The following is a 22,264-nucleotide window of genomic DNA, read 5'->3' on the forward strand; positions in this document are numbered from 1 at the left end:
ACATTAATTACCAAAATCACCCAGGGAGCACTTGTGCTTTCACGGGAAGGTTAGCACTTGAAGGTATATCTTTAGATCTTTAAATCGAATCTTTTAGTTTCGTGTTTTATCACTAGTTTAGTCTATAAAAGAAAACTAAAAATGGAATTAAGGTTGATTCATATGCTTCATCTTTTTAATGTCTTTCATGAGAATAAGGATTCCGATAATTTTGCTCAAGTGCTAGAAGAAGAAATCTATAAAATGTTTGGCACTAAATCTTTGTATGATGAGCATGATTGCAATGTTGTTAGTATGAATTCTTTGAATACCCATGATGCTAATGATATGCAAAGCCACAAGCTTGGGGAAGCTATGTTTGATGAAGATGATATTTTTTGTCTCCCAAGTTTTGATGAGCAAATTTATTATGATGATAGCATGCCTCCTATTTATGATGATTATATTGATGAAAGTGGGTTTGGAAGAGTGTCAACTTTAGGAAGTGATGATCCCACTATTTTGGAGGATGTTGAATCTTATTGTGGTAATTATAAAAGTGGATTTCGAGAGGTCATGACTTTATTTAGTAATGATTCCACTATCTCGGAAGAGGTTCCAATTGATTATGAGAACAAAGTTGCTATCTATGATGATTATTGTGATGACTTGTATGCTATTAAGAATAATGATAACCATGAAACTTGTCATCATGATTTTAGTTTTCAATTGGATTATGCCTCACATGGTAATTATTTTGTTGAGTTTGCTCCCGCTATTATTCATGAGAAGAAATTCGCTTATGTGGAGAGTAATAAAATTTATATGCTTGGGGATCATGAAAATAATGCTTTATGTGATGTTATATTGTTGAATTCATTCATGATGTTACCAAAAATTATTATGATGGAGGAATATGTGCTTCTAGGAATTGCAATAATACCAAGTTTCCTCTCTATGTGCTCAAAATCTTGAAGTTATGCTTGTTTTGCTTTCCTATGCTAGTTGATTATTGTTCCCATAAATTGTTTGCTCACAAAATCCCTATGCATAGGAAGTGGGTTAGAATTAACTGTTCTAGTCATATTCTTCATGATGCTCTCTATATGTTTTGATTCTTATCTTCTATGTGAGCATCATTGAAATCATCATGCCTAGCTATGGGCGTTAAACGATAGCGCTTGTTGGGAGGCAACCCAATTTTACTTTTGTTCTTTGCTTTTTTCTCCTGTTTAGTAATACATAATTCATATAGACTCTGTTTGGATGTGGTTTTATGTTTTAATTAGTGTTTGTGCCAATTAGAACCTTTGGTAAGACTTGGGTGAAGTCTTTGCGATATTGCTGTAAAAAACAGAAACTTTAGCGCTCACGAGTTTTGCTGCCATTTTTTACTGGAGAGCGTGATTAGGTTGATTATTTTTTAAGATGATTAATATACAAATTACTCATGTCCACCAATTTATTTCAGAATTTTTTGAGTTACATAAGTATACATTTGATACAGATTACTACAGACTGTTCTGTTTTTGACAGATTCTGTTTTCTATGTGTTGTTTGCTTATTTTGATGAATCTATGAGTAGTATCGGAGGGTATGAACCATAGAGAAGTTGTAATACAGTATATATTACACCAATATGAATTTAGAATGAGTTCACAACAGTACAAAAAGTGGTGATTTATTTTCTTATACTAACGGAGCTTATGAGTTTTCTGTTAAGTTTTGTGTTGTGAAGTTTTCAAGTTTTGGGTAAAGATTCGACGGACTATGGAATAAGGAGTGGCAAGAGCCTAAGATTGGGTATGCCCAAGGCACACCAAGGTAATATTCAAGGAAAACCAATAGCCTAAGATTGGGGATGCCCCGGATGGCATCCCCTCTTTCGTCTTCGTCTATCGGTAACTTTACTTGAGGCTATATTTTTATTCACCACATGATATGTGTTTTGCTTGGACCATCATTTTATTTTATTTTGTTTTGCTTGCTATTTGAATAAAATACCAAGATCTTAAATTCTTAAATGTTAGAGAGTCTTCACATAGTTGCCTAATTATTCGACTACTCATTGATCTTCACTTATATCTTTCGAAGTAGTTTGTCGTTTGCTCTAGTGCTTCACTTATATCTTTTAGAGAACGACGGTGGTTTTATTTTGAAGAAATAGATGAACTCTCATGCTTCACTTATATTATTTTTAGAGTCTTTATAACAGCATGGTAATTTTCTTTGGTTATGAATTTAGTCCTAATATGATAGGCATCCAAGAGGGATATAATAAAAACTTTCATATAGAGTGCATTGAATACTATGAGAAGTTTGATACTTGATAATTGTTTTGAGATATAAAGATGGTGATATTAGAGTCGTGCTAGTTGAGTAATTTTGAAATTGATAAATACTTGTGTTGAGGTTTGCAAGTCTCGTAGCATGCATGTATGGTAACCGTTGTGTGACAAATTTGAAGCATGAGGTGTTCTTTGATTGCCTTCCTTATGAATGGTGGTCGGGGACGAGCGATGGTCTTTCCTACCAATCTATCCCCCTAGGAGAATGTGCGTAGTGCTTGGTTTTTGATGACTTGTAGATTTTTGCAATAACTATGTGAGTTCTTTATGACTAATGTTGAGTCCATGGATTATACGCACTCTCACCCTTCCATCATTCCTAGCCTCTTCGGTACCATGCATTGCCCTTTCTCACCTTGAGAGTTGGTGCAAACTTCGCCGGTGCATCCAAACCCCGTGATATGATACGCTATGTCACACATAAACCTCCTTATATCTTCCTAAAAACAGCCACCATACCTACCTATTATGGCATTTCCATAGCCATTCCGAGATATATTGTCATGCAACTTTCCACCGTTCCGTTCATCATGACACACATCATCATTGTCATACTGCCTTGCATGATCATGTAGTTGACATTGTATTTGTGGCAAAGCCACCATGCATAATTTATCATACATGTCACTCTTGATTCATTGCCCATCCCGGTACACCACCGGAGGCATTCATATAGAGTCATATTTTGTTCTAGTATCGAGTTGTAATCTTTGAGTTGTAAGTAAATAGAAGTGTGATGATCATCATTAATAGAGCATTGTCCCGAAAAAAGAAGAAAAGAAAGGCCAAATAAAAAAGGAAAGGCCAAAAAAAGAGAAAGGCCAAATAGAAAAGAGAAAAAAATGTAAAATAAGAAGGGACAATGCTACTATCCTTTTTCCACACTTGTTCTTCAAAGTAGCACCATGATATTCATGATACAGAGTCTCTTGTTTTGTCACTTTCTTATACTAGTGGGAATTTTTCTTTATAAAACTTGGCTTGTATATTCCAACAATGGGCTTCCTCAAATGCCCTAGGTCTTTGTGAGCAAGCAAGTTGGATGCACACCCACTAAGTTTTTTTGTTGGGCTTTCATACATTTATAGCTCTAGTGCATCCGTTGCATGACAATACCTACTCCTCGCATTGACATCAATTGATGGGCATCTCCATAGCCCATTGATTAGCCGCGTCAATGTGATACTTTCTCCTTTTTTTGTCTTCTGCACACAACCCCCATCATTATATTCTATTCCACCCATAGTGCTATGTTCATGGCTCACGCTCATGTATTGCGTGAAAGTTGAAAAAAGTTAGAGATTACTAAAGTATGAAACAATTGATTGGCTTGTCATCGGGGTTGTGCATGATGGGAGCATTTTTGTGTGATGAAAATGAAGCATAGCCAAACTATATGATTTTGTAGGGATAAGCTTTCTTTGGCCATGTTATTTTGAGAAGACATGACTGCTTAGTTAGTACTCTTGAAGAATTATTGTTTTTATGTCAATATTAAACTTTTGTCTTGAATCTTATGGATCTGAATATTCTTGCCACAATAAAGAAGATTACATTGATAAATATGTTAGGTAGCATTCCACATCAAAAATTCTTTTTATCATTTACCCACTCGAGGACGAGAAGGAATTAAGCTTGGGGATGCTTGATACGTCTCCAACGTATCTATAACTTTTGATTGTTCCATGCTATTATATTATCAACCTTGGATGTTTTATATGCTATTTTATATGATTTTTGGGACTAACCTATTAACCTAGAGCCCAGTGCCAGTTTTTTCCTTGTTTTGAGTATCGCAGAAGAGGAAAACCAAATGAAGTCCAATTGGCGTGAAACTTCACAGAGATCATTTTTGGACCAGAAGAAGCCCACGGAGTACCGGAGCTGGGCCAGAAGAGTCCCGAGGCCACCACGAGGGTGGGGGCGCGCCCCCTACCTCATGGCCGCCTTGGGGACCCCCCTGACTTGTTCCCGACTCCAACACCTCTTATATAACCCCAAACTTCCAGAAAGAAACCTAGATCGGGAGTTCCATCGCCAGAAGCCTCCGTAGCCACCGAAAACCAATCTAGACCCGTTCCGGCACCCTGCCAGAGGGGGGAATCCCTCTCCGGTGGCCATCTTCATCATCTTGGCGCTCTCCATGATGAGGATGTAGTAGTTCACCCTCAGGGCTGAGGGTATGTACTAGTAGCTATGTGTTTAATCTCTCTCTCTCTCTCGTGTTCTTGGTTCGACACGATCTTGATGTATCGCGAGCTTTGCTATTATAGTTGGATCTTATGATGTTTCTCCCCCTCTACTCTCTTGTAATGGATTGAGTTTTCCCTTTGAAGTTATCTTATTGGATTGAGTCTTTAAGGATTTGAGAACAGTTGATGTATGTCTTGCATGTGCTTATCTGTGGTGACAATGGGATATCACGTGATCCACTTGATGTATGTTTTGGTGATCAACTTGCGAGTTTCGTGACCTCGTGAACTTATGCATAGGGGTTCGCACACATTTTCGTCTTGACTCTCTGGTAGAAACTTTGGGGCAATCTTTGAAGTTCTTTGTGTTGGTTGAATAGATGAATCTAAGATTGTGTGATGCATACCGTATAATCATACCCACAGATACTTGAGGTAACATTGGAGTATATAGGTGAAATTAGGTTTGGTTGATTTGTATCTTAAGGTGTTATTTTAGTATGAACTCTATGATAGATCAATCAGAAAGGATAACTTTGAGGTGGTTTCATACCCTACCATAATCTCTTCGTTTGTTCTTCGCTGTTAGTGACTTTGGAGTGACTCTTTGTTGCATGTTGAGGGATAGTTATATGATCCAATTATGTTATTATTGTTGAGAGGACTTGCACTAGTGAAAGTATGAACCCTAGGCCTTGTTTCAAAGCATTGCAATACCGTTTGTGCTCACTTTTATCATTAGTTACCTTTATGTTTTTATATTTTCATATTACAAAAACCTATATCTACCATCCATATTGCACTTGTATCACCATCTCTTCGCCGAACAAGTGCACCTATACAATTTACCATTGTACTGGGTGTGTTGGGGACACAAGAGACTCTTTGTTATTTGGTTGCAGGGTTGTTTGAGAGACACCATCTTCATCCAACGCCTCCCACGGATTGATAAACCTTAGGTCATCCACTTGAGGGAAATTTGCTACTGTCCTACAAACCTCTACACTTGGAGGCCCAACGACGTCTACAAGAAGAAGGTTGTGTAGTAGACATCACTTGCCACTCATGAAGTTTCCCTTCTTGCCATTCCTGAAGTTTCCCTTGTTTCCCTTCATAAAGTTTCCCTTCTTGCCCTTGCCCTTCTTGAAACCAGTGTTCTTGTTAACCATCAATACTTGATGCTCCTTCTTGATTTCTACCTTCACGGCCTTAAGCACCGTGAATAGCTCCGGGACCATCTCCATCCCTTGCATGTTATAGTTCATCACGAAGCTCTAGTAGCTTGGTGATAGTGAATGGAGAACTCTGTCAATCACTATCTTATCTGGAAGATTAACTCCCACTTGATTCAAGCGATTGTAGCACCCAGACATTCTGAGCACATGCTCAGTGGCTGAGTTATTCTCCTCCATCTTCTAGGCAAATAACTTGTTAGAGGTCTCATACCTCTCAACACTGGCATGAGCCTGAAATACCAATTTCATCTCATGGAACATCTCATATGTTCCATGGCATTCAAAATGTCTTTGGATCCCCGATTCTAAGCCGTAAAGCATGGCGAACGTAAACTATCATGTAGTCATCAGAACGTGTCTACCAGATGTTCACAACATCCATAGACGACGCTAGAGGGGTTGGCACACCGAGTGGTGCATTAAGGACATAAGACTTCTATGCAGCAGTGAGGACAATCCTCATACTATGGCCCTTGTCCACATAATTGCTTACAATATCTTTCAACTTAGTCTTTATCTAGGAACGTATTAAAACAGGGAGCTACAGCGCGAGCTATTGATCTACAACATGATTTTCAAAGACAACTTAGACTATTGTTCATGATAATGAGTTCAATTAATCATATTACTTAACAACTCCCGCTCAAATCAACATCCCTCCGGTTGTCCGAGTGTAACATGATCCAAGTTCACCAACCCAAGTACGTTCATCACGTGAGATGGGGTGGTTTCAATGGTGAAGGTCTCTATGTTGATCATATCTACTATATGACTCGTGTTTGACCTTTCGGTCTCTTGTGTTTCGAGGCCATGTCTGTACATGCTAGGCTCGCCAAGTTTAACCTAAGTGTTCTGCATGTGCAAAACTGGCTTGCGCCTGTTGTATGTGAACGTAGAGTATCACACCCGATCATCACGTGGTGCTTCGAAACCATGAACTTTCGCAACGGTCCACACTTGGGAGAACACAATTTTATCTTGAAAATTTAGTGAGGGATCACCTTATAATTCTACAGTCGTCCTAACTATAATAAGATGCATAAAAAGATTAACATCACATGCAAATCATAAGTGACTTGATATAGCCATCAACTTGTGCTTTTGATCTCCATCTCCAAAGCACAGGCATGATCTCCATCGTCATCGGCATGACACCATGATCTCCAACATCATGATCTGCATCATCGTGTCGCCATCGGGGTTGTCACGCCAACCATGCTTCTACTACTATTGCTACAACTTAGCAATAAAGTAAAGCATTGCATAGCGCTTAATGATTGACACGCAGGTCATACAATAATTAAAGACAACCCTATGGCTCATGCCGGTTGCCGTATGCATCGACATGCAAGTCAATATAAACTATTACAAACATGATCATCTCATACATGAAATATATCTCATCATGTCTTTGGCCATATCATATCACAACAAACGCTGCAAAAACAAGTGAGACGTCCTCTAATTGTTGTTTTATGTTCTACGTGGCTGCTATGGGTATCTAGCAAGAACGATTCTTACCTACGCAAAGCCACAACGATGATATGAAAATTGATATTTAACCTTCTACAAGGACTGCCTTTGTCGAATCCGATTCAACTAAGGTGGGAGAGACAGACACCCGCCAGCCATCTTTATGCAACAAAGTCATATGTCGTCGATGGAACCAGTCTCATGTATGTGGACATGTAAGGTTGGTCTGGGCCGCTTCATCCCACAATACCGCCGAATCAAGAAAAGACCAAGGAAGGAAGAAATCTAAATATCAATGCCCACAAACTCCTTTGTGTTCTACTCATGATGTCATCTACGCATAGACCTAGATTTGATACCACTGATGGGGAACGTTGCATGGGAAACAAAAAATTCCTACGCTCACTAAGATCAATCTAGGAGATGGACATCTACGAGAGGAGAGATTGGATCTACATACCCTTGTAGCTCACTAAACGGAAGCGTTAAGAAACGTTGTTGATGTAGCCGAAATTCTTCGCGATCCAATCGCGATCCATCTCGCGAACGTCTTCGCGATCCAATCACGATCCGTCCCGTGAACTCCCGATCCAAGTGCCGAACGGATGACACCTCCGCGCTCAACACACGTACAGCTTGATGATGCCTTCACCTCCTTGATCCAACAAGCGATGGTGGAGTAGTAGCTCGAGTCCTCCGGCAGCACGATGGTGTGGTGGCAATGGTGGTGGCGGAATCTCAGTAGAGCTTCGCTAAGCGCTACGGAGAGGAAGAAGGCTACAATAGAGAGGAGGGGCAGCGCCATGGCGTATGAGGGTGCGGCTGCCCTCTTTCTACCTCTCTATATATAGGGGGAAGGGGGAGAGGGGTGCTACCTCTTGAGCACTTCGTTGGTTTTCCCTTGAAGAGGAAAGGGTGATGCAGCAAAGTAGCGTAAGTATTTCCCTCAGTTTTTTAGAACCAAGGTATCAATCCAGTAGGAGACTACACGCAAGTCCCTCGTACCTACACAAACAAATAAGAACCTCGCAACCAACGCGATAAAGGGGTTGTCAATCCCTTCACGGTCACTTAAAAGAGTGAGATCTGATAGAGATAATAATTATAAGATAAATATTTTTGGTATTTTTACGATATAGATTGAAAGTAAAGATTGCAAAATAAACGGTGCCAGAAATAGCTAGTTGGTGGTAAATTAATATAATAGAGAATAGACCCGAGGGCCATAAATTTCACTAGTGGCTTCTCTCAAGATAGCATAAGTATTACGGTGGGTGAACAAATTAGTGTCGAGCAATTGATAGAAAAGTGCATAATTATGAGAATATCTAGGCATGATCATGTATATAGGCATCACGTCCGCGACAAGTAGACCGAAATGATTCTGCATGTACTACTATTACTCCACACATTGACCGCTATCCAGCATGCATCTAGAGTATTAAGTTCATAAGAACAGAGTAACGCATTAGGCAAGTGTAGAGGGATAAACTCAAGCAATATGATATAAACCCCATCTTTTTATCCTCGATGGCAACAATACAATACGTGCCTTGCTGCCCCTACTGTCACTTGGAAAGGACACCGCAAGATTGAACCCAAAGCGAAGCACTTCTCCCATTGCAAGAAAGATCAGTCTAGTAGGCCAAACCAAACTGGTAATTCGAAGAGACTTGCAAAGATAACCAATCATACATAAAAGATTCCAGAGAAGAATCAAATATTGTTCATAGATAAACTTGATCATAAACCCACAATTCATCGGATCTCGACAAACACACCGCAAAAAGGGTTACATCAAATAGATCTCCAAGAAGATCGAGGAGAACTTTGTATTGAGATCCAAAGAGAGAGAAGAAGCCATCTAGCTAATAACTATGTGTTGGGGATCGTAGCAGAAATTTAAAATTTTCTACGCATCACCAAGATCAATCTATGGAGTCATCTAGCAACGAGAGGGAGAGGAGTGCATCTACATACCCTTGTAGATCGCAAGCGGAAACGTTCAAGAGAACAGGGTTGATGGAGTCGTACTCGACGTGATCCAAATCACCGATGATCCTAGCGCCGAATGGACGGCACCTCCGCGTTCAACACACGTACGGAGCGGAGATGTCTCCTGCACCTTGATCCAGCAAGGAGGAGGGAGAGGTTGAGGAAGAGAGCTCCAACAGCAGCACGATGGCGTGGTGGTGGAGGAGCAGTAGTACTCCGGCAGGGCTTCGCCAAGCACTTAACGGAGGAGGAGAGGTGTTGGGAAGGGGGGCTGCGCCTTTGATGTGGTGGGCAGCCCTCCCCTTGCCCCCTCTATTTATAGGGGAAGGAGGAAGGGGGCCGGCCCCCTCTAGATGAGATCTAGAGGGAGGCGGCGGCCAAGGGGAGGGACTCGCCCCCCAAGCAAGGGGGGCGCCCCATCTAGGGTTCCCCCCCCCCCCAACCCTAGGCGCTTGGGCCCAAGGGGGATGCGCCCATCCCACTTGGGGCTGGCTCCCTTTCCTCTATGGCCCATGAGGCCCTCCGAGAGAGGTGGCCCTTCCCGGTGGACCCCCGGAACCCCTCCGGTGGCCCCGGTACAATACCGATATGCCCCCGAACCTTTCCGGTGACCGTATGACAACTTCCCATATATAAATCTTCACCTCCGGACCATTCCGGAACTCCTCGTGACGTCCGGGATCTCATCCGGGACTCCGAACAACATTCGGTAATCACATACAAGTCTTCCTAATAACCATAGCGTCATCGAACCTTAAGTGTGTAGACCCTACGGGTTCGGGAACCATGTAGACATGACCGAGACAACTCTCTGGTCAACAACCAACAGCGGGATCTGGATACCCATGTTGGCTCCCACATGTTCCACGATGATCTCATTGGATGAACCACGATGTCGAGGATTCAAGCAATCCCGTATACAATTCCCTTTGTCAATCGGTACGTTACTTGCCCGAGATTCGATCGTCGATATCCCAATACCTCGTTCAATCTCATTACCGGCAAGTCACTTTACTCATTCCATAACACATCATCCCGTGACCAACCCTTAGTCACATTGAGCTCATTACGATGATGTCTTACCGAGTGGGCCCAGAGAGACCTCTCCGTTCATACGGAGTGACAAATCCCAGTCTCGATTCGTGCCAACCCAACAGACACTTTCGGAGATACCTGTAGTGCACCTTTATAGTCACCCAGTTACGTTGTGACGTTTGGCACACCCAAAGTATTCCTACAGTATCCGGGAGTTGCACAATCTCATGGTCTAAGAAAAAGATACTTGACATTAGAAAAGCTTTCGCTGACGAACTACACGATCTTGCGCTATGCTTAGGATTGGGTCTTGTCCATCACATCATTCTCCTAATTATGTGATCTCGTTATCAATGACATCCAATGTCCATGGTCAGGAAACCATAACCATCTATTGATCAATGAGCTAGTCAACTAGAGGCTCACTAGGGACATGTTGTGGTCTATGTATTCACACATGTATTACGATTTTCGGATAACACAATTATAGCATGAACAATAGACAATTATCATGAACAAGGAAATATAATAATAACCATTTTATTATTGCCTCTAGGGCATATTTCCAACAGTCTCCCACTTGCACTAGAGTCAATAATCTAGTTACATTGTGATGAATCGAACACCCATAGAGTTCTGGTGTTGATCATGTTTTGTTCGGGGAAGAGGTTTAGTCAACGGATCTGCGACATTTAGGTCCGTATGCACTTTACAAATATCTATGTCTCCATTTTGAACATTTTCACGAATGGAGTTGAAGCGACGCTTGATATGCCTGGTCTTCCTGTGAAACCTGGGCTCCTTGGCAAGGGCAATAGCTCCAGTGTTGTCACAGAAGAGAGTCATTGGGCCCGACGCATTGGGAATAACTCCTAGGTCGGTAATGAACTCCTTCATCCAGACTGCTGCTTGTGCTGCCTCCAAGGCTGCCTCCGCTTCACATGTAGATCCCGCCACGAAGCTTTCCTTGCAACTGCACCAGCTGACTGCCCCACCATTGAAAATATACACGTATCCGGTTCGTGACTTAGAGTCATCCAGATCTGTGTGAAGCTAGCATCGACGTAACCCTTTACGACGAGCTCTTCGTCACCTCCATAAACGAGAAACATATCTTTAGTCCTTTTCAGGTACTTCAAGATGTTCTTGACCGCTGTCCAGTGTTCCATGCTGGGATTACTTTGGTACCTTCCTACCAAACTCACGGCAAGGTTTACATCAGGTCTGGTACACAGCATGGCATACATAATAGACCCTATGGCCGAGGCATAGGGGACGACACTCATCTTTTATCTATCTTCTGCCGTGGTCGGGCATTGAGCCGTGCTCAATCTCATGCCTTGTAATACAGGCAAGAACCCCTTCTTGGACTGATCCATATTGAACTTCTTCAATATCTTGTCAAGGTACATACTTTGTGAAAGACCAATGAGGCGTCTCAATCTATCTCTATAGATCTTGATGCCTAATATATATGCAGCTTCACCAAGGTCCTTCATTGAAAAACACTTGTTCAAGTAGGCCTTTATGCTTTCCAAGAATTCTATATCATTTCCCATCAATAGTGTGTCATCCACATATAATATGAGAAATGCTACAGAGCTCCCACTCACTTTCTTGTAAACACAGGCTTCTCCATAAGTCTGTGTAAACCCAAACACTTTGATCATCTCATCAAATCGAATGTTCCAACTCCGAGAGGCTTGCACCAGCCCATAGATTGAGCGTTGGAGCTTGCACACCTTGTCAGCATTCTTAGGATCGACAAAACCTTCCGGCTGCATCATATACAATTATTCCTTAAGGAAACCATTAAGGAATGTCGTTTTGACGTCCATTTGCCATATCTCATAATCATAGAATGCGGCAATTGCTAACATGATTCGGACGGACTTCAGCTTCGCTACGGGTGAGAAAGTCTCATCGTAGTCAACCCCTTGAACTTGTCGATAACCCTTAGCGACAAGCCGAGCCTTATAGATGGTCACATTACCATCCGCGTCTGTCTTCTTCTTAAAGATACATTTATTTTCTATGGCTCGCCGATCAACGGGCAAGTCAGTCAAAGTCCATACTTTGTTTCATACATGGATCCTATCTCGAATTTCATGGCTTCCAGCCATTTGTCAGAATCTGGGCCCGCCATCGCTTCTTCATAGTTCGAAGGTTCACCATTGTCTAACAACATGATTTCCAGGACAGGGTTGCCGTACCACTCTGGTGCGGAACGTGTCCTTGTGGACCTACGAAGTTCAGTAGCAACTTGATCTGAAGTTTCATGATCATCATCATTAACTTCCTCTCTAGTCAGTGCAGGCACCTCAGAAACATTTTCTTGAGCTGCGCCACTCTCCGGTTCAAGAGGCAATACTTCATCAAGTTCTACTTTCCTCCCACTTACTTCTTTCGAGAGAAACTCCTTCTCTAGAAAGGATCCATTCTTGGCAACAAAGGTCTTGCCTTCGGATCTGAGGTAGAAGGTATACCCAATAGTTTCCTTAGGGTATCCTATGAAGACGCATTTTTCCTATTTGGGTTCGAGCTTTTCAGGTTGAAGTTTCTTGATATAAGCATCGCATCCCCAAACTTTCAGAAACGACAGCTTAGGTTTCTTACCAAACCACAATTCATACGGTGTCGTCTCAACGGATTTCGATGGAGCCCTATTTAAAGTGAATGCGGCAGTCTCTATAGCATAACCCCAAAATGATAGCGGTAGATCGGTAAGAGACATCATAGATCACACCATATCCAATAGAGTGCGATTACGACATTCGGACACACCATTACGCTGAGGTGTTCCAGGTGGCGTGAGTTGTGAAACAATTTCGCATTTCCTTAAGTGTGTGCCAAATTCGTGACTCAAATATTCTCCCCCACGATCTGATTGCTAGAACTTGATTTTCCTGTCACGTTGATTCTCAACCTCATTCTGAAATTCCTTGAACTTTTCAAAGGTCTCAGACTTGTGTTTCATTAAGTAGACATACCCATATCTACTTAAGTCATCAGTGAGGGTGAGAACATAACGATAGACACCGCGAGCCTCAACAATCATGGACCGCACACATCAGTATGTATGATTTCCAATAAGTTGCTTGCTCGCTCCATTGTTCCGGAGAACGGAGTCTTGGTCATTTTGCCCATGAGGCATGGTTCGCACGTGTCAAATGATTCATAATCAAGAGACTCCAAAAGTCCATTTGCATGGAGTTTCTTCATGTGTTTGACACCAATGTGACCAAGGCAGCAGTGCCACAAGTATGTGGGACTATCATTATCAACCTTACATCTTTTGGCATTCACACTATGAATATGTGTAACATCACGTTCGAGATTAAATAAGAATAAATCATTGACCAGCGGGGCATGACCATAAAACATATCTCTCATATAAATAGAACAACCATTATTCTCAGATTTAAATGAGTAGCCATCTCGCATTAAACAAGATCCAGATACAATGTTCATGCTCAAAGCTGGTACTAAATAACAATTATTGAGGTTTAAAACTAATCCCGTAGGTAAATGTAGAGGTAGCGTGCCGACGGCGATCACATCGACCTTGGAACCATTCCCGACGCGCATCGTCACCTCGTCGTTCGCCAGTCTCCGTTTATTCCGTAGTTCCTGTTTTGAGTTACAAATATGAGCAACTGCACCGGTATCAAATATCCAGGAGCTACTACGAGCGCTGGTTAGGTACACATCAATAACATGTATATCACATATACATTTGGTATTGCCGGTCTTCTTATCCGCTAAGTACTTGGGGCAGTTCCGCTTCCAGTGACTGTTTCCCTTGCAATAAAAGCACTAAGTCTCAGGCTTGGGTCCATTCTTTGGCTTCTTCCCGGCAGCTTGCTTACCGGGCGTGGCAACTCCCTTGCCGTCCTTCTTAAAGTTCTTTTTACCCTTGCCTTTCTTGAACTTAGTGGTTTTGTTCACCATCAACACTTGATGTTCCTTTTTGATTTCTACCTCCGCTGATTTCAGCATTGAATATACCTCAGGAATGGTCTTTTCCATCCCCTGCATATTGAAGTTCATCACAAAGCTCTTGTAGCTAGGTGGGAGCGACTGAAGGATTCTATCAACGACCACATCATCCGGGAGATTAACTCCCAGCTGAGACAAGCGGTTGTGCAACCCAGACATTTTGAGTATGTGCTCGCTGACGGAACTATTCTCCTCCATCTTACAACTGTAGAACTTGACGGAGACTTCATATCTCTCGACCCAGGCATGAGCTTGGAAAACCATTTTCAGCTCTTGGAACATCTCATATGCTCCGTGTTGCTCAAAACGCTTTTGGAGCCCCGATTCTAAGCTGTAAAGCATGCCGCACTGAACCAGGGAGTAATCATCACTACGCGTCTGCCAAGCGTTCATAACGTCTTGTTCTGCTGGGAAAACAGGTGCTTCACCTAGCGGTGCATCAAGGACATATGCTTTTCTGGCAGCTATGAGGATAATCCCCAGGTTACGGACCCAGTCCGTGTAGTTGCTGCCATCGTCTTTCAGCTTGGTTTTCTCCAGGAACGCGTTGAAGTTGAGGGCAACATTAGCATGGGCCATTTGATCTACAAGACATACTGCAAAGATTTTTGGACTATGTTCATGATAATTAAGTTCATCTAATCAAATTATTTAATGAACTCCCACTCAAATAGACATCCCTCTAGTCATCTAAGTGATACATGATCCGAGTCAACTAGGCCGTGTCCAATCATCACATGAGACGGACTAGTCATCATCGGTGAACATTTTCATGTTGATCGTATCTTCTATACGACTCATGTTTGACCTTTCGGTCTTCCGTGTTCCGAGGCCATGTCTGTACATGCTAGGCTCGTCAAGTCAACCTAAGTGTATTGCGTGTGTAAATCTGGCTTACACCCGTTGTATGCGAACGTTAGAACCTATCACACCCGATCATCACGTGGTGCTTCGGAACAACGGACCTTAGCAATGGTGCACAGTTAGGGGGAACACTTTCTTGAAATTATTGCGAGGGATCATCTTATTTATGCTACCGTCGTTCTAAGCAAATAAGATGTAAAACATGATAAACATCACATGCAATCAAATAGTGACATGATATGGCCAATGTCATTTTGCTCCTTTTGATCTCCATCTTTGGGGCGCCATAATCATCATTGTCACCGGCATGACACCATGACCTCCATCGTCATGATCTCCATCATCGTGTCTTCATGAAGTTGTCTCGCCAACTATTACTTCTACTACTATGGCTAACGGTTAGCAATAAAGTAAAGTAATTACATGACGTTTATGTTGACACGCAGGTCATAAATAAATTAAGACAACTCCTATGGCTCCTGCCGGTTGTCACACTCATCGACATGCAAGTCGTGATTCCTATTACAAGAACATGATCAATCTCATACATCACATATATCATTCATCACATCCTTTTGGCCATATCACATCACACGGCATATGCTGCAAAAACAAGTTAGACGTCCTCTAATTGTTGTTTGCAAGTTTTTTACGTGGCCGCTATAGGTTTCTAGCAAGAACGTTTCTTACCTACGCCAAAACCACAACGTGATATGCCAATTTCTATTTACCCTTCATAAGGACCATTTTCATCGAATCCGATCCGACTAAAGTGGGAGAGACAAACACCCGCTAGCCACCTTATGCAACTAGTGCATGTCAGTCAGTGGAACCAGTCTCACGTAAGCGTACGTGTAAGGTCAGTCCGAGCCGCTTCATCCCACGATGCCGCCGAATCAAGATAAGACTAGTAACGGCAAGTAAATTGACAAAATCGACGCCCACAACAACTTGTGTTCTACTCGTGCATAGAAACTACGCATAGACCTAGCTCATGATGCCACTATTGGGGATCGTAGCAGAAATTTAAAATTTTCTACACATCACCAAGATCAATCTATGGAGTCATCTAGCAACGAGAGGGAGAGGAGTGCATCTGCATACCCTTGTAGATCGCGAGCGGAAGCGTTCAAGAGAACGGGGTTGATGGAGTCGTACTCGACGTGATCCAAATCACCGATGATCCTAGCGCCGAACGGACGGCACCCCGCGTTCAACACACGTACGGAGCGGAGACGTCTCCCGCGCCTTGATCCAGCAAGGAGGAGGGAGAGGTTGAGGAAGAGAGCTCCAACAGCAGCACGACGGCGTGGTGGTGGAGGAGCGGCAGTACTCCGGCAGGGCTTCGCCAAGCACTTAACAGAGGAGGAGAGGTGTTGGGGAGGGGCTGCGCCTTTGATGTGGTGTGCAGCCCTCCCCTTGCCCCCTCTATTTATAGGGGAAGGAGGAAGGGGGCGGCCCCCTCTAGATGAGATCTAGAGGGGGGCGGCGGCCAAGGGGAGGGACTTGCCCCCCAAGCAAGGGGGACGCCCCCTCTAGGGTTTCCCCCCAAACCCTATAGGCGCATGGGCCCAAGGGGGGGATGCGCCCAGCCAACTTGGGGCTGGTTCCCTTTCCTCTACGGCCCATGAGGCCCTCTGAGAGAGGTGGCCCCTCCCGGTGGACCCCCGGAACCCCTCCGGTGGCCCCGGTACAATACCGATATGCCCCCGAACCTTTCCGGTGACCGTATGACAACTTCCCATATATAAATCTTCACCTCCGGACCATTCCGGAACTCCTCGTGACATCCGGGATCTCATCCGAGACTCCGAACAACATTCGGTAATCACATACAAGTCTTCCTAATAACCCTAGCGTCATCGAACCTTAAGTGTGTAGACCCTACGGGTTCGGGAACCATGTAGACATGACCGAGACAACTCTCCGATCAATAACCAACAGCGGGATCTGGATACCCATGTTGGCTCCCACATGTTCCACGATGATCTCATCGGATGAACCACGATGTTGAGGATTCAAGCAATCCCGTATACAATTCCCTTTGTCAATCGGTACGTTACTTGCCCGAGATTCGATCGTCGGTATCCCAATACCTCGTTCAATCTCGTTACCGGCAAGTCACTTTACTCGTTCCGTAACACATCATCCCGTGACCAACCCTTAGTCGCATTGAGCTCATTACGATGATGTCTTACTGAGTGGTCCCAGAGATACCTCTCCGTTCATACGGAGTGACAAATCCCAGTCCCGATTCGTGCCAACCCAACAGACACTTTCGGAGATACCCGTAGTGCACCTTTATAGTCACCCTGTTACGTTGTGACGTTTGGCACACCCAAAGTATTCCTACAGTATCTGGGAGTTGTAAAATCTCATGGTCTAAGGAAAAGATACTTGACATTAGAAAAGCTTTAGCAGGCGAACTACACGATCTTGCGCTATGCTTAGGATTGGGTCTTGTCCATCACATCATTCTCCTAATGATGTGATCCTGTTATCAATGGCATCCAATGTCCATGGTCAGGAAACCGTAACCATCTATTGATCAATGAGCTAGTCAACTAGAGGCTCACTAGGGACATGTTGTGGTCTATGTATTCACACATGTATTACGATTTCCGGATAACACAATTATAGCATGAACAATACACAATTATCATGAACAAGGAAATATAATAATAACCATTTTATTATTGCCTCTAGGGCATATTTCCAACACTATGGACCCGAAGGTCTGAGGTAAACTACTCACACATCATCGAAGAGGCTATGGTGTTGATGTATAAGCCCTCCGTGATTGATTCCCCCTCCGGCGGAGCTCCGGAAAAGGCCCCAAGATGGGATCTCTTGGGTACAGAAGGTTGCAGCGGTGGAAATAGGGTTTCGTGGTGCTCCCAGATGTTTTCGGGATATATGGATATATATAGGAGGAAGAAGTAGATCGGTGGATCCACGAGGGGCCCACAAGGGTGGAGGGCGCGCCCAAGGGGGTAGGCGCGCCCCCTGCCTCGTGACTTCCTTGTTGATTTCTTGACGTCTACTCCAAGTCCCCTGGATCACGTTTGTTCCAAAAATAACTCTCCCGAAGGTTTTATTCCGTTTGGATTCCTTTTGATATTCCTTTTCTGTGAAACACTGAAATAGGCAAAAAACAGCAATTTGCACTGGGCCTTGGGTTAGTAGGTTAGTCCCAAAAATAATATAAAAGTGTATAAATAAGCCCATTAACATCCAAAATAGATAATATAATAGCATGGAACAATAAAAAAATTATAGATACGTTGGAGACGTATCAAGGGGGTGCCCCTAGGGGATCCCATCTAGGGCCAGCGGCCACAAGAGGGAAACCCTAGATGGGTTTTCCCCCTTAGGAGACTTGGCCCCAAGCCAAAGGGGTGGGAACCCTAGGGGGCGCCCCCACCTCCTCTGGTAACGTGGGATGGGGTGAGGGCGGCGCACAACCCCTTAGTGGGCTGGTTTGGCCCCTCCCCTTGGCCCATGAGGCCCCCAACACTTGTCGGGGGGCCCTGAAACCCCTTTTGGTCATGCTGGTCATCACCGGGTACCCTCGGAACACTTTCGGACTCCAATACCCTTCGTACAATATATCAATCCTCACCTCCAGACCATTCGGGGAGTACCTCGTCACATCTGGATCTCATCCGGGACTCCGAACAACCTTCGGTAACGATCATAATGACTCAACTATACTTATACCAAACGTTAATTGTGTAGACCCTGCGGGTTTGAGAACTATGCAAACATGACCGATACACCTCTACGGTCAATAACCAATAGAGGGACCTGGATGCCCATATTGGTTCCTACATATTCTACAAAGATCTTATCGGTCGAACCTCGATGTCAAGGATTCAGCTAATCTCGTATGCAGTTCCCTTTGTCTATCGGTATGTTACTTGCCCGAGATTCGATCGTCGGTATCTCCATACCTAGTTCAATCTAGTTACCGGCAAGTCTCTTTACTCGTTCCGTAATACAAGATCTCGTGGCTAACTCATTAGTCACATTGCTTGCAAGCTTCTTGTGATGTTGTATTACCGAGTGGGCCCTGAGATACCTCTCCGTCATACAGAGTGACAAATCCCAATCTTGATCCATGCCAACTCAACAAACACCCTCGGATATACTTGTAGAGCACCTTTACGGGCCGATTGAGATGGCCTTTGGGGGAGGCAACCACTGGACCCTGACAGCGGTTTACGGGTCGACGGACGACGCGCTCAAGGTGCACTTCTTGGATGAGCTGCGCACGATCCATGCGGCATGCGCCGGCCCATGGGCAGTGGCGGGCGATTTCAACCTCATCATCGACGCAGCGGATAACAACAACAACATGTTGAACAGACGCATGATGGGCCGCTTTTGCCGCCTCCTAAATGACTTGGAGCTCAAGGAATCTTGTCTCATTGGGCGGAGGTACACCTGGAGCAACGAGAGACGCCAGCCCACTCTCGAGAAGATTGATCGCTAGTTCTCCATGTCTGACTGGGACGCGGGCCACCCGGATCACCTGCTGCAAGCACTATCGTCGTCCATCTCTGATCATTGCCCACTGCTTATGGCCACCAACATCTCGCTCCACCGCAAGGCCCGCTTCCACTTCCAAAGTTTTTGCCTGCCATCCCCGGATTCCAGGAGGTGGTGGCCGCGAGCTGGCACTCCCTCCCACCGAAGGCAAACCCGTTTGTCGATCTCTTCCTACGGCTGAAGGCCACCGCCAAAGCGCTCTCCAAGTGGAGCCAATCCAGGATTGGCAATATCAAGGAGCAGATCCTCCTAGCAAATGAGCTCATCCTGTGCTTTGATAAAGCACTGGACGTCAGGGCGCTCTCAGACAGGGAGGCATGGTTGCGCCGGCAGCTTAAGAGGAAGGTGCTAGAGCTGGCCTCACTGCAGCGAACGATCGCTAGGCAGAAATCACGCATCTTGTGGATGAAGGAAGGCAAAGCCAGCGAGAGATTCTTCAAGATCTTCGCCAGCCACCGGCGGAGGAAGAACCACATCTTCAAGCTCAAAGACGGCGGCGCCGAGGCAACTTCTCGAGAGGGCATGTGTGCGCTGGCGGGTGGATACTACGCAAATCTGCTTGGGGTCCCCGTGAGCAGGCGGCACACATTGTGCCTTTCTTCACTCAGGCTTCCAGGCGTGGATGCATCGGCACTCGAGGCACCGCTCACTGAGGAGGTCATATGGAACACAATCAAAACCATGCAACCAGACAAGGCCCCAGGACCCGATGGTTTCACCACGAGATTCTACCAATCCTGCTGGCACATCATTAAGGAGGTGGTTATGAAGGCAGTGCGCGCCTTTGACGATGCTGATGGCAGGGGCATGGAGCGGCTAAATGAGGCATTCATCATGCTTCTGCCAAAAAAGGAGGGGGCGCTCGACATCAAGGATTTCAGGCCCATTAGCCACGTCCACGGCTTTGCCAAGATTGTGGCGAAGGCCATGTCCGCAGAGCTCGCACCTCTCATCCCGAAGCTGGTTGACCAAAACCAAAGTGCCTTCATTGCGGGTAGATCTATCCTCGACAATTTCATGTTGGTTCAGCAATCTGTTCGCTCCCTCCATCACAAGCGAGTACCGGCCATCATCTTCAAGATTGACATCACCAAAGCCTTCGATAGCGTCTCATGGCAGTTCCTCCTGGAAATCTTGGCTCATCGCGGTTTCGGACCCAGGTGGAGGCACAGGCTCACCACTCTCCTCTCAACAGCAAGCATGCAAGTCCTCGTCAACGAATCGGCCAGCGAAAGCTTCTGGCACGGCAAGGGGCTACAGCAAGGGGACCCCATCTCCCCCTTGCTTTTCATCATCGTCATGGATGTCCTCACGGCGATCTTCAGGAAGGCGGAGGAGGCGGGCCTCTTCGCCTCGCTTCACGCTCGCGGCATCCACCATCGCCTCTCATTGTACGCGGACGACGCCATCTTGCTCCTCAGTCCGTCGGTGGCTGAGATGGACGCGACAAAGTAGCTCCTGGAGTGCTTTGGAGAGGCCAAAGGGCTGCGGTGCAACTTCTTGAAAAGCTCCATCTCCACGATCCGCTGTCAGGAGGAGGAAATTCGGCAACTCCTCGCGCTGGCCGGCTGCAAATTCCAGGCACTACCTATCACATACCTCGGCCTCCCTCTTTCGCTACGGGCCCTGACCCGCTCGGAGCTTCAACCCCTCATTGATCGGATCGCCGCACAGTTGCCAACATGGAAAGCGGGTCTACTCCATCGGTCCGGCAGGCTCACGCTTGTCAATTGCAGGCTCTCGGCGATGCCAATCTTCCACCTCATGGCCCTCGACCTGCCGCCTTGGTTCTTCAAGTGCATAGACAAGCTTCGTAGGGGATTATTCTGGCGTGGGTGGAAGATGCAAAGGGGGGTTGTTGCCTCGTCGCCTGGCATATCGTCTGCTCGCCCAAACCCTACGGCGGCCTGGGTGTTCTCAACCTAAAATTGCTAAATCAGGCCCTGCGCCTACGCTGGCTTTGGCTAAAGAAGACAGTGCTGGACAAACCATGGGGTGGCATGGGTGTCGCCGTGTCGACGGAGGCCGCCAGGCTGGGCACCGCGGCGCTATGGTGTGACCTCGGAGATGGGCACAACATGAGCTTCTGGTTCGACCCGTGGCTTGAGGGACGCCCTATCGTGCAGCGGGCGCCCAACTTGATCGCGCACGTCGGGCCTGCGGGCCGTAAGCTGACTATCGCGAGCGCGCTGCCAGGGCACGCGTCGGTGGATTCGATCCGTGGTGCGCCTACGGTTCTGGCGATCGCTGAATTCCTGCTGCTCTGGGATGAGGTGCAGGGGGTGTTGCTCTCTAACTCCCCTGACACCTTCTCCTGGCATCTGGGCACGGCGGGACGATACTCTTCCCGCGACACCTATGCTGCCTTCTTCTTTGGGAGAGAGTTCGCGCCCTGCGCCGACGAGATCTGGCATGCTGGGGCTCCCCTGGAAATTAAAATCTTCGCCTGGCTGGCAGTGCGCGAGAGACTATGGACGGCTGACAGACTCGCCCGGCGGAACTTGCCGCACACTAGGACATGCCAACTATGCTGTCAACACGACGAAGACACAACTCACATGCTCTTGGGCTGCTCGTACTCGCACGAGATTCG

This window comes from Triticum urartu, chromosome 4, assembly GCF_003073215.2.
Source record: "Triticum urartu cultivar G1812 chromosome 4, Tu2.1, whole genome shotgun sequence".
Taxonomy (NCBI): Eukaryota; Viridiplantae; Streptophyta; class Magnoliopsida; order Poales; family Poaceae; genus Triticum; species Triticum urartu.